Source organism: Hylobates moloch, unplaced genomic scaffold (assembly GCF_009828535.3).
Source record: "Hylobates moloch isolate HMO894 unplaced genomic scaffold, HMol_V3 SCAFFOLD_3, whole genome shotgun sequence".
NCBI lineage: Eukaryota > Metazoa > Chordata > Mammalia > Primates > Hylobatidae > Hylobates > Hylobates moloch.
The window spans coordinates 136420400-136434028 of record NW_026652278.1 but is presented as its reverse complement, the minus strand read 5'-3'; the positions used below and the strand labels follow the sequence as shown (position 1 = coordinate 136434028).

The 13629-nt window shown below is 40.5% G+C and overlaps 1 non-coding gene across 1 annotated transcript; it reads left to right on the top strand.

Moving 5' to 3' along the window:
- The first annotated feature begins 4056 nt into the window (after positions 1-4056).
- On the top strand, positions 4057-4163 carry LOC116466262 (U6 spliceosomal RNA). Its single transcript, XR_004247475.1, has one exon. It is a non-coding gene; the product is annotated as a U6 spliceosomal RNA (small nuclear RNA).
- The last annotated feature ends 9466 nt before the right edge of the window (positions 4164-13629 follow it).

Below are 13629 nucleotides of genomic sequence, written 5' to 3'. Positions count from 1 at the left end.
TTTTCCATTTGTTCATTTTCCATTTGTTGATATTTTCTATTTGTTCATTCTCCAATTTGCATTGGGAGGTGATGGGAGAGCAGGAGGGATGTCCTGGAGTCATCAGGCGAACACCATAGAGAGGTCAAAAGCTGATAAATGATGCATGCATTGCGTTGTGGTGCTCGGCCGGCCAGGGAGAAGCAGGGTTCACCCTTTCGTTCAGGCAGTTTAATGAACATGTATGTATGTTACTGTGTGCGTGTTCATATACAGGAATATATGTCATATATTCCAAAGGCTCCACTGAGTGCCCTCGCATGCATATTGTGTGCACACAGCCTAAGCTGGAGCCAGAGCTCAGAAGATTAACATGTCACACCTGGCCCAGTCCCTGCCTAAGTGGGTGCAGGATGGTGGATAAAGCCCCGCTCTCCTGAGGTTTGAACAAAATCAAGCAAACGGTTGTCATATTTGTCTTTATTTTGTGGGAAAACAAAGGTTGGCTTGATTGGGCAAGAGAAAATATGAGAGAAGGAAGATGAAGAGCCGCTGGTGTCCCAGCCTCGTGCTCAGCGAGGACGCCCTCCTGCAACTGCCTGCCTGTTTCCATGGGCTCCAGGGCTCAGGAAATGCCTCATGGAGAACTTTCTGGAAGATGGCCAGGAGAAGCCCCTCTCTCAAGTGAGGGCTTTCTGGGAACCCAGGGGACTATCTGCAGAAGAAAGTTCTTTGGGGCGCGGGGAGAAGTCGCGCAGGCCTCCTCTCTTGGGCGCTGGGGACCGCGGGGCTCCTAGTGGAAGCTACTCCGACCCCACGGCGTTTCCACGCCTCTGAGGCAGGAGAGGGAGTTAGCAGCTCCGGGAACTCAGGCTGTGGGTTTTCAGGTTTCTATCTTGAGAAATGAAAATCCTTCTGATAAGAGTTAGAATTTGCCCCTCCAATAGCAAAGGCAACGCGTCTCCCTGGGGCCCGCGCCGCCCGCCTCAAGCAGACCCCTCCCTGACGGCCGCCTGCCCCTGGGGACTCCGGGTTCCCCGCCGCCCCGCCAGGCCCGCGCTTTCGCCGGGTCACTCTGGCCTTGCGCCCTATGGCGCTCACGCTTCTTCAGCCCTTTTGCTCTCGCACAGACGGTTTCCCTAAAAAAAAAAAAAAAAAAAAAAAAAAAAAAAAAAAAAACTACACGGCTAAAACCTTCTTGTAGTCGATTTCTTGGAAGACCTGAGCTAACACACACTATTTAAGAGGATGCGTTTAACAATGCTGAATTCAAGCTTTAAGCTCTCAGCTAATTACAAGCAAGGTAATTAACCTCCCTACGTCTCAGATTACTCATCTGTAAATGGGGAATAATTTTAGTACGTTTCTCATAAAATTGTTGTGACTGATAAATGAGAGAATGCCTATAAATCGAATAACACAGTTCCTGGCACTTAGTAAATACTCGCTGCTTGTTATTTTTGAAGTTAACATTATTTTCAGGGTTCTTTATTACAATGTACTTCAAGATTCTATGTAAAATATAGTTGAAGCTCTGATAACGTTGGTGTGAGAATAACACTTTTTAGGGTAAAATCAGGGATATTTTTCATGTTTTTACTGGAAGTACATGCTTGGGACACGATTTCACCGACCATATTAGCAGCTCCTGGTACCCAGAAATGCTTTTGAGTGTGGTTTTAAGGACTTGGGCTACCTTTTGATATAGTGGTATTCTAATGTCCTCAGAGCTGGTATAGTCATAATCATGATGATATTCTTAGAGGTGAGTGATATACCTCAAACTTCTGCTTTTACTCTGGTTTCTAGACTCCAGTCTTGTTTGTGGTGGATAGACGCTGCTCATCTTCAAACACTTCATTATAGATAATTTTTGATCCAGTAATGATTAATTTCAGTCTTAATTGTGGTTCATTTTCTAAATTTCTCAGTGTCCACTGAGATCCCCAGTGTTGAAGGCATTGTATCCTGGATGTGTTTGCAGTGTTACGGACACATGGAAAGCATGAAGCATGGAATGGCACAGGTGAACAGAGAGAGGCCCAGGTGATGACAGAGTGATCAGGAATAGAGACACTGCTTGAGAGGGACCCAGAGACCTCAGGCAGTGCCTGGGCCACCCTCTCAAATCTCCTCCATGACTTCATGCCTCAGAACCCAAGACTCCTTTCAATGATTTTTTTTCTGTTTTTAATTAATTAATTAAGTAAGTAAGTAATTTATTTATTTATTTTTAGATGGAGTCTCACTCTGTTGCCCAAGTTGGAGTGCAGTAGTGCATTCTTGGCTCTCTGAAACATCCGCCTCCTGGGATCAAGCAATTCACCTGCCTCAGCCTCCTGAGTAACTTGGACTACAGGCATGCGCCACCATGCCTGGATAATGTTTGTATTTTTAGTAGAGACAGGGTTTCACCATGTTGGCCAAGCTGCTCTCAAACTCACGAACTCTGTCCACTTCAGCCTCCCAAAGTCCTGGGATTACAGGTGTGAGCCACTGAGTCCAGCCTCAGTGATTTTTACTGAGTACTAACCAGCTGTGTGGGATGCACAGAGGCATGTGACATGGTCTTAGCACTCCAGGAATGTACAATGAATTCATTTTTAAATGAAATCTAATAATTTGACTGAACAGAATAATTTCCACTGTTCCTATTAAGAGTCATCAGGCAAGGCAGTCACAGTCCTATTCTTGTCAATAGGGTGAGCCTCCCTTGCCTGTCCTTAATTTCACAAAGTGTCATTCTGAGAAATGTCAAGAAGGCCTTATGGCAGCAAATTGTCCACAATCTCATGAGTCAGTTACCACTGTCTGAAAGGCCTTTGGTGCCTAGCATCCTGTGGCTGCTCTTCTAGAAAGTAGCTGGAGCTCCTACTTCAGACACTGCCTCAAACCTGAGATAAGGTGGTGGCAGTGAAGAGGGAATAATAAAGTAAGAGGCTAGGAGTGAAGATTGATGACAACTTTAGTGTCAAGAAGAAAAAATCTTCACCTGGTGTCAGTAAATCTGTGGCCTTTGATGCTAGGGAATTAATAAGATGAGGAAAGAAAGAAAATGTTAACCTTCTGACAATATAAAGGCAACACAATTATAAATAAATGAATGAATAAGTATGCGTGTATAATATATACGTTTAATATATTTGGTCTTCTGTGCCTAAGACCAAACAGCAGAATGACAATGATGACCCTCCTTAAATGCATGAAATTAAGTTGTATTGAAAGCCAGACATGATATATTGGGTAAAAGGAAGTGAAGTAAATAGGACTTTAGTGTGAGGTTTTATGTTTATTTGTCTAAGAGTTAGGCTGTGTTTACTATTTCCTGGAGTTGTAGATCAGAGGCAAAAATTTCCTCGTGTCCTTATGTTTGTTTCCTCTGTTGTTCTTGGATTTCCCTAGAGATTTCTTCTAAATAAGGCCTGAGATATTCAGATTACAGCTGTAATTCCCTGTTGTTATACAGAAGCCCTGTTGATGCAGTGGTAAGCTGTGGGAAAGAAGTTTTCTGTAGTCCTAGGATTAGGTCTCAGTCTTTCAGAGAGCCTGTGCCCCTGGGTTGTCATCTTCACATATGCTTCTCAGTTGTCCTCCGTCTGCCAGTGAAATCCGAGGCTAGTAGAAGCTAAATTCAGGTGTTTCCCTTCCTCTAGATTGGTTAGACTCTGGTAAAATAATTTGCCTTGAAGGCAGGCCTTGTTAAAAAGAACGGAATGTTCTGGACATATTTAAAAATGGCTACTTTGTCCCTCCCTGTGTCAGAAGCATGAAGAGATTTTCTTCCTATACTCATCATGAGAACCTGGTGGAGCTCCTAAGGGTAAAACTTATGAAGGTGTGGTCCCCTTCCCCCTGCAGTTTTTATCCCTCAAGTTTGTCCACACTTAGCCTCCAGCAAGTTGACAATTATAGTTTGGTTTTCCTACCCTAGTTGGTTCCTGTGGTGATTCCTGCTCCTGGGTTTCTATTCCCATAAATTGAGATTCTCTGTACCCGAATGTCTGTCTTTCAATTCTGGGGCAGCAGTTTGTCCTGTGATCTCTGTTCTCCCATGGAACTAAGAAAAGTTGTTGTTTAGTGCTCGCTTCGGCAGCACATGTACTAAAATTGGAACGATACAGAGAAGATTAGCATGGCCCCTGCGCAAGGATGACACGCAAATTCGTGAAGCGTTCCATATTTTTTATGTTTATTGCGGCACTATTCACAATAGCAAAGAGTTGGAACCAACCCAAATGTCCAACAACGATAGACTGGATTAAGAAAATGTGGCACATATACACCATGGAATACTATGCAGCCATAAAAAATGATGAGTTCGTGTCCTTTGTAGGGACATGGATGAAACTGGAAAACATCATTCTCAGTAAACTATTGCAAGGACAAAAAACCAAACACCACATGTTCTCACTCATAGGTGGGAATTGAACAAAGAACTCATGGACACAGGAAGGGGAACATCACACTCCGGGGACTGTTGTGGGGTGGGGGGAGGGGGGAGGGACAGCATTAGGAGATACACCTAATGCTAAATGATGAGTTAATGGGTGCAGGAAATCAACATGGCACATGGATACATATGTAACAAACCTGCACATTGTGCACATGTACCCTAAAACCCTAAAGTATAATTAAAAAAAAAAAAAAAAAAAAAAAGAAAAGTTGTTGTTTAGTTTGTTCAGCATTTTTCTTGTTGTGACTATGGAAATGACAACTCTCAAGCTCCTTACATGCCAGACTGGAAACCAGGAGTTGAGATTAAGTTTTTACTGTATTTATTAATTACTCTTTAAGCTATGTTAACACACAATCTTCAGAGATTGTTCTTGCAACATTGTCATCTGCTCTTTTGATCATAACTGTAAATTCAAGTTAGATCTATCTGGGAATTTTAGTAAAATCTAGATACAGCTACAGCAAATTCATGGTTTACAGGGAGGGTGAAACCATTTTCATGAGGTACGTTTGGATCACTTTATATTAGCAATGCAATTCTCCCATTTTAAAAAAAATGACAAAATTAAGACTCAGGTAAACATTTCAAATAAAAATTGCACAGTATAACACGAAGGCCTGAGATATTCAGTGAGTGTTCCATTCACTTTGAATTTTAATATCACATATTTAATAGAATTATATATAAACACAATAAAAAATTGAAAACTAATGTAATTTTATACTCATAATATTTTTATTTTCTTCATTTCTGTGAATATATAAGAATCCTTACTCTTCAACTTCCATTCAGTTTGTCTCCTCACAAGCATTAGAACTTCATTCAGTAAGGACATTTATAAGCATATGTTCATACTTATATATTAATTTATGCAGGATTAATGTAGAAACTCATCATCTTGGAAAAAATTAGAAGCTAGTTGTCTCTATATAGTGTTTGTACTCACTAACAAAGTAAAGAAGTATAAATATATATGTGTATGTGTGTGTGACACTTAGAACAGTGCCAGGTAGGTAGTGAATGCTAATAAGTTTAGGCATCACCATAATTTTCAGCAGTAACAGCAGTAGCATTATAGCAATTTGTTCATACTTCAATATTCATTACGTTGTTTTCAGTACAGGTTTTTCAACAACACAATAATCCATTCCAAATTCTTTCATCATGTTACTGTTGACTATACATCACAAAATTAATGTCAAAATGAGGATTTCATGGTTTACAGAGAAAGTCTTTTGATGGCATATGTTTGGATCACTCTATATTAACAACTTTATTCTCCAATGACATTGGTCAAATAGACTTTAAGATATCAATTGTAAATTACGATTTTTCAAAATGTAATTTGGTCACACCTGACTTGGATTTCTCTAATATTTTCAGAAGATAGGTGAAATTATGATATTATAAAGTCTGAATAAACACAGTAAAATACTATAGCCAAATATGGTATCCACAATTAATCTGACATACACACATGTAGGTACGACTGGATGTAAGCAACTGACATAAATGTATAATATCAAAATTGGGTTATATGTTTATATCTGCAGTGTGTTTTGAAAATTAAATTTGCATGCACTGGGTCCCCCATCAAATAAGATAGACATAATGGTAGTTAAATCAAAGTAGATAACAATAACTTCCAAAGTTAATTAATTTACTTCTAGTAGGCAGCCTGTACATTGGGGAAAACTGGTTCTGTGTTTTAGATTAGAAACCTCCTTTGAGACACAGTCATGTTTGTGGGGTCAATGTTCTTTCTCATCCCTCTTTGTGCTTGGCTCCAACTGACAAGCATGTATGAGAATCTGGTTCTGTCGCCAAAGTGCCATTCTCTCACTTGGTATATGGTATGCTCTAGTGCATTCTTCTTCCTCTCTTTTTTTTTTTTTTTTTTGCTTTGGTAGGGGGTGCTTCACTCCCATGCACAGATCTTCTCCTCATTCCAGTCTTACCACCCATATTTCAATGCCTTGCTGAAATCTACCCTCTATTTTCCAGAACTTTCTTTGCCCACCATGTCCCTTCTTTCTCTTTACTCCCAGAATACTCATTGTTTGTAGCACTGACTTAGAAACTTATTCAAAAACTACCAGAATTATTATTAAATAATTCAATTGTCGTGTACATGTATGTAAGAAACAAATCTTACATTTAGGAATAGTTTTGAGCATGTATATAGAAAGTTATTCAGTAAATGCTTATGAATTAGAAATGTTTTGGAAGTAATCTTTCTTGTTTACCTCACCTATTGGACTAAAGTTATAATGAATTTTATTTTAAATTAGTTTGTGTTCTATAGATCTTCTATTCGTTTTTGGCAAATGAGAGGTTCTCGAGCCCAAGGAATAAGAACCTCCTGTGACTCTTTCCTAGGGGCAGATTTTAGATTTCCCCCAAAATACATACTCTTTATAAGTGGTCACTCTTTTGAGTTGGGGGTGTGAAGTCTATGTAGCATATTTGTCAGAAGAAATAATGCAAAATTTCCTCATATGAGAAGGAAAACGGATTTATCTTTGTAAGACTCTAAGGAGCTAATTAATTCTCATAAATAGTATTTTTGTTGTCGTATCATGATTATCATTAGCCATCCTCATCCTTATTTAACATTTACTGACCACTTATTATGTTCCAGACACTTGAGTGAAAGAAGTGTTGTAGAAAAAAGCAAAAACCAGGTTCTTGTCACATGACCAGGAAGAGTTAGGCATGCAGACACTTTGAAGGGTGAGGAAAAATGGAATTTAGTGGGCAAAAAGTAAAAGGAAAAATAATTCTCCACAAAGCAAGAGAGAGTCCTGTTAGCAGATTTCCTGCCTCACAGATTGAATCCCAGGTTCCCACCTAGGAACAGGAGAGCCCAGGCTCCTCCCCGCTGCAATGGGCTAGAACTTCCTGTGGCTCCACCTCATCCTCCCAGTGCGCATGCTGGTCGGAGATTCTCCAGCAACCTTCCCCCTTATCTTCCTCTTGCATTTATCAAAAGTGCTGAACACTTGACGTGCCTTATCTTATTTGATCCTCACAACAAACCTTATGAGGTGGGTGTTATTATCCCCATTTTCAAATGTGGAAACAGCTCAGAAGTTTTGAGTAATTTGCTCAATGTCGCACAACTAGTAATTGGCAGTGTCGGGTCTGCCTGGCTCTAAAGACTGAGCTCTTAAATATTAGATCATTGGGTTAAAAGAAACTAGTGGATTATTTGAGATTCTTTGATGGGAGAAATGCTGTATTACTAATCCCAGTGTTTTCAGTACAGTGTGCAAACCTGGCACATAATTTGTTGGATGAATGAAATCTTCCAATAAAATAAACTATTACTAAAATAAGCATTTTTTCCATATCAATCATTAGAACCAGAAAAATACACTTTCTAAGACAATGTTTCCAGACTAGTCTGTTAGATTCCCTTCATCACGAGTACCTAGGGCTGCTTATTGAAAATACAGATTCCTGAGAATCACTTTCCCATACAATCTGTTTCAATTATCTGAGGTAAAGAACAGGGAGTTCGCATTATGAAACACACTAAGATTTAAGAATTACTGCTAAGGGTTAAGAAGCAGCCACTGTCATTTTGAAAATGATAGTTGTTTGTGAATCCAGATTTAGAGTCTGGTTATATATGGGATTACATTCATATCACTCAAAACAAAGGCTGAGGGGCAGTCAGGATCATGATCAGGCACCAGTTGACATTAGTAGTGATGGGAAACCCATTCTTCTGGGGGTCAGAGACATGGACACAGGGAAAGGCCCATGCAGCAGCTGGGCCATTTGCTCTGTTGTTTGTTTGTAAATTAATTAGACCAGTGGTGGGGTAAAATGCCCCTCTTGTTCTTAACTGTGAGCTAAAGGGCATCCTCCAGCCAGAACTACTGTTCGGCTCAAAGGTTGGGTATGTGCAACAGTGAGGCCCAAAGACTCTTTCACCACAGAAGCCATTTGGTAGAAATCGAGAGTTTATGAAGAAAGCAAGTGAAAGCAGTGTCCTGGTAAAATATTCTGAAGAAATATCAGAAAATATGTATGCTCTGACCATCATGGTTCTAAAGGGAAATAAAGAGCCAGAGTGAAGTATAAAAGCTGAAACAAGAGGCATGTGCCTTGTTCAAACGTTTGTATATTGTTGAGGTCGTCAGTCAGGAGTAATACTGCTGATAATTCTACAAACAAGACAAGGGGAAAGAGAAAGTACTTCTTAAAGGAGTTGGAAAAAAATACAAATGTGAAAAAACAAAAGAGGAAAATTTGAGAGAGAGAACAAAGAAGAAATCTAGTTGCTTTGAGATTTCTTTTTTTTTTTTTAAAAGATGCATCACTACCAGAAGTTGTCCAGAAAGAACTGTGACCCTATGTTTTAATTAAATAATTTTTCATCCAGTTTTTTTTCTTTGCATATAAGGAAACAGAATCCTGACATCTGATTGAATTGTAAGCATCTTCCTGCATCCTGTATATCTGAGATTAAACTTCAAAGAATCAACTTAGATCAACTTAAGGTCACAAAGGATTACAAAGAAAAAAATTTTAGAAAGGGGTCCCTGGATGCACTGAACATATTTCTATTGAGACATTCCCCTTTCTAGGGGACTGAAAACATGCAGTTTACAGCTCTGGCTACAACCCTGAAGGTAAACATATGTTACTCTAGGGAGCAGTGAAGCATTTGGCAGAAGCCTGTCAGGTAAATGGCACTTCTTTAGGGCTGGAAGAGGTGCCAGCAGAGGCTACTGTCCCTGGAAATTTCCTTGTCCAGTACTCTAATATATGAGCATTCATCAGGTCCATTTGGAACTTGCTTAAAAATTTCTTGGCAAAAATTACGGTCGGTGGTGTCAACTGCTTTTACTTGTTATTTTATACCCTGAGGAGCAGTAGTTAGAACCACTGCTTAGAGGGACTAGGCTGAAAACACATTTAAGTGAAACAAGCCATGACCAAGAGTATTAGCAAAGCTCTGAAATCCCAGCAAATCTATATTCATGACTCAGTTCAGCTTCCCCCATCTTCCTTTTCTGATATCTAGGTGCAGCTATGACTGAAAAATAACATGATTGTGTTAAGAATCCTAAGGCATCTGCATCATACTGCAACCAGATCCAGACGTTGTAAATTCCAAGATAGCCCAAATCAAGATTACACACATTCCTAGGTTTTCCTCTTCTTGTCTTCCTTCTGTCCCCACATTTGCACTTATCCTTTAAATCAGTGTATCAAGATCTAGTTATAAACATCCACCATATGCAGGTAGGCACCATATGGAGTCTCTGACCTCAGGGAAATTTAGAATATACAAGGGAGGGCAATAAATAAACAAGAGAAAAGCAATGTGGAATATATAACCCGAGAGATGGCTCCAGGTGGTTAGCAAATGTGTTACTATGACTCCAGAGGAATTACAGATCAATGTGAAAGGAACTGCACCGCTCTCAAATTTATTGAACAAGAAGTGACTTGAAAAACCATGAAGAGGAGGTTAGATTTAGCTACTTAAAAGGGACAAGAGAGAAAACAGTTTAGGTGATAAGTACAGAGTGTGCAGAGGAATGCCAGTAGGTCAAGCATTTATCCTCCCTTCCCTTCCTTCTCTTTACCCCAAACTTAATTTCCAAAGATGATTGGAAAATAATTGGAAACTGTTGCAGCGGGCGGGGTGGGGGTGTAATGGCTGAATGGGGAAAACCAATTTTTTGTCCTTGTATTCTGGAAAGCCCTTTTGAGTCTGTGTTATTCACTCTAGATTCTGAACTATTAAGTGCTATACAGCTCTGGCCTGGGACTAAGCCAAGAAAAGCACCAACTCCACATTTTGGAGGAGGAATTAAATCTTACATAGGATATTAGATGGCTTTTAACTGAAAGCAACAGAAAACACAACTTAAAATGTCCTGAACAATAAAGGACATGTATTATCTCATGTAATAAGAACGGCAGAGGTTGGGAATATCCTTCAAGATTGGTGAAGAGAGTGACTTGACACCACCATGAAGACCTAGGTTCTCTCCAGGTCTTCTCTCTGCCATCCCCTGAACACACTACCTCTGTCCTCAGATTGGCTCTCCTGATGGTTGCGTGATGGCTGCAGTAGTTCCAGATGTCCCATCAAGACATGAAAAGATCCCAAATGGAAGATGCCATCTCCTCCTATGTGCCTCTTTTTAAGAGTAAGAAAAGAGCCAAACTGTGTAAAATATTTGAAGAGATTTATTCTGAGTCAAATGTGAGGACCATGACCTGTGACACAGACCCAGGAGGTTCTGAGAATAGGTGCCCAAGGTGATTGGGCTTAAGCTTGGTTTTATATGTTTTAGGGAGACATAAAATATTAATCAACACACGTAAAACGTACATTGGCTGGGTCCGGAATGGTGGGACAACTCAAAGCGGGGATGCTTACAGGTCATAGGTGGATTCAAAGATTTTCTGACTGGCAATTGGTTGAAAAATTTAAGTTATTATCTGAAGACCTGGAATCAACAGAAAGGAGTGTCTGGGTTAGGATAAGGGGTTTGAGGGCCAAGGCTTTTGTCATGCAGATGAAGACTACAGGTAGCAGGCTTCAGAGAGAATAGATTATAAATGTTTCTTATGGACTTAAAAATGTGCCAGACTCTTAGTAAAATCTCTCCTGGATCAGGGAAAAGACCTGGAAAGGGAAAGGGATTCTCTACAGAATGTAGATTTTCCCCATAAAAGACAGTTTTGCAGGGCCATTTCAAAATATGTCAAAGAAATGTATTTTGGGGTAATATACTTCAGTTTATCTCAGGGCCTGCTATCTATCATGTTGGTATCTTTTGTTACAAAGAGTCTGTTTTGTCAGTCTGAAGACCTCTGTTTCAATGCTAATGCTGGTCCACACAGTGGTGTGCCTGATTCCACAGGGAGGAGGGTATAATGAGGTATGTCCAACCCCCCTTCTTACCATGAGCTGAATTAGTTTTTCAGGTTTCTCTGGAATGCCCTTGGCTGAGAAAGGGGTCCATCAGTTGGTTGGGGGGGCTTAGAATTTTACTTTGGTGTACGAAAACCATTCTTATAAAGCCTCCAGCAGACATCTCTTGATACATTCTTGCTGAGATTGAATCCTATGTCCCTTACAGGATTGCCATGATTGTTTCAGACTAATTAAAATTTACCTCCAGGTTACATAGGAGTGAGGGGGACCACCAAACCAAACTAAGACTCGGAGGAAAAAAAAAAAAGAAGAAGAAGAAAATGTCTGCTAGGTAGATGTGGTTTTAAAATCTGCCCACAAATTCTCTGATATTCCTCCCACTTCAAAAAGTTGAACAACGTCCCCTCTGCCCCTGGGTGCCATGCCACTCAAACAGCCAATGGAACGGCCCACGTGGCAAAAACTAAGGCTTCCTGCCAACAGGCAAGTAAGGAAGCCCAGTCAGCTGCCTGCAGTCCCGACCCATGAAAAGCCTGACTGAAAGTGAATGAGCAACCCTGAGCTAGGACAACCCAGCAAGGCCCGTCCTGAATTCCTGCCCACAAAAACTCTGAGACAGTAAATGTTCGTTGTTTTAAACCACTAAGTTTTGAAGCAATAGATTAATTAGGTAACCAATTGGGACTACAGTATTCTTTCAGGGAACTTGAATAGTCATTCTGTATATGGAAATTGTACACATCATAAAATTGCTGGACTAAAGTGAGAAGAGACTGTCTTGAGTCAACTGGATAAAGTGGAAAAAAATGAATTTGGGGCCGGGCGTGGGGGCTCACGCTTGTAATCCCAGCACTTTGGGAGGCCGAGGCGGGCAGATCACGAGGTCAGGAGATCGCGACCACGGTGAAACCCCGTCTCTACTAAAAATACAAAAAATTAGCCGGGCGTGGTGGCAGGCGCCTGTAGTCCCAGCTACTCAGAGAGGCTGAGACAGGAGAATGGCGTGAACCCGGGAGGCGGAGCTTGCAGTGAGCCAAGATTGCGCCACTGCACTCCAGCCTGGGTGACAGAGCGACACTCCGTCTCAAAAAAAAAAAAGAATTTGGAAATCAATGGAATTCTGGCCTTGGTTTTGTCACTAAGAAACACTTATAAGTAATTTCACTTCTCTTGAAATTATGATCATTATCTATAACATAAAGGAACTGAGCTAAATGTTATCTGATGCTTCTTTAAGCTCTCAAACTCCATAGATTTATGAAATGCTTAAAATTCACTTTGTTTCACCCTAATTCAGAGCTTTATTTCACTAGCTCTAGAATTAGATGCCTTGGGTTTAAATTGCAGTTCGGTCACTTATTAAATAATTGTACTTGGATGAGTGATGTTGCCATTTTAAGCCTCAGTTTCCCCATAGATTCATTGAGAAGATCAAATAAGATGATGCAGATAAAGCTCTTAGTTTGTGGGGACACTTAGTAAGTGCTTAATAAATACAGGCAGTTGTGTCATCTGTATTGTAGCAGCACATTTTGTAAAATAAAGTTGAAATCACAGATCTACATTTTTATGTACTCTGTTGACAATTTAGAGCTTATTTGGCTTTTAACATTTTTATTATTACTTTATCTATTATTATTATTATTTTTGAGACAGAGTCTTGCTCTGTCACCTAGGCTGAAGTACAGTGGTGTGGTCTCGGCTCACTGCAACCCCCGCCTTCCGAGTTCAAGCGATTCTCCTGCTTCAGCCTCTCCAGTAACTGGGATTACAGGCACACGCCACCAGGCCCGGCTAATTTTTGTATTTTTAGTAGAGACAGGGTTTCACCATGTTGGCCAGGCTGGTCTCGAACTCCTGACCTTGTGATCTGCCCGCCTCGGCCTCCCAAAGTGCTGGGATTATGAGCATGAGCCACTGCACCTGGCCTATTATTATCATCTTTTGAGATGGGGGTCTCTCTCTGTTGCTCAGGCTGAAGGGCAGTAGCTTGATCATTGTAACCTCGAACTCATCTCAGCCTTTTGAGTAGCTGGGACTACAGGTGCACAACACCATGCCTATCTTAACCTTTTAGATTTTTTGTAGAGATGGGGTCTTACAATGTTGCTCAGGGTGGTCTTAAACTCCTGGCCTCAAGCGATCCTTCCGCCTCAGCCTCCCAAAGTGCTGGGATTATAGGCATGAGCCAGCATGCCCAGTTTATTTGCTTTTATATAATCAGTACATAAAGTGCATTTTCTACAGACTTGAAGCACACTTTTATAATTGTAAAAATTGTAGA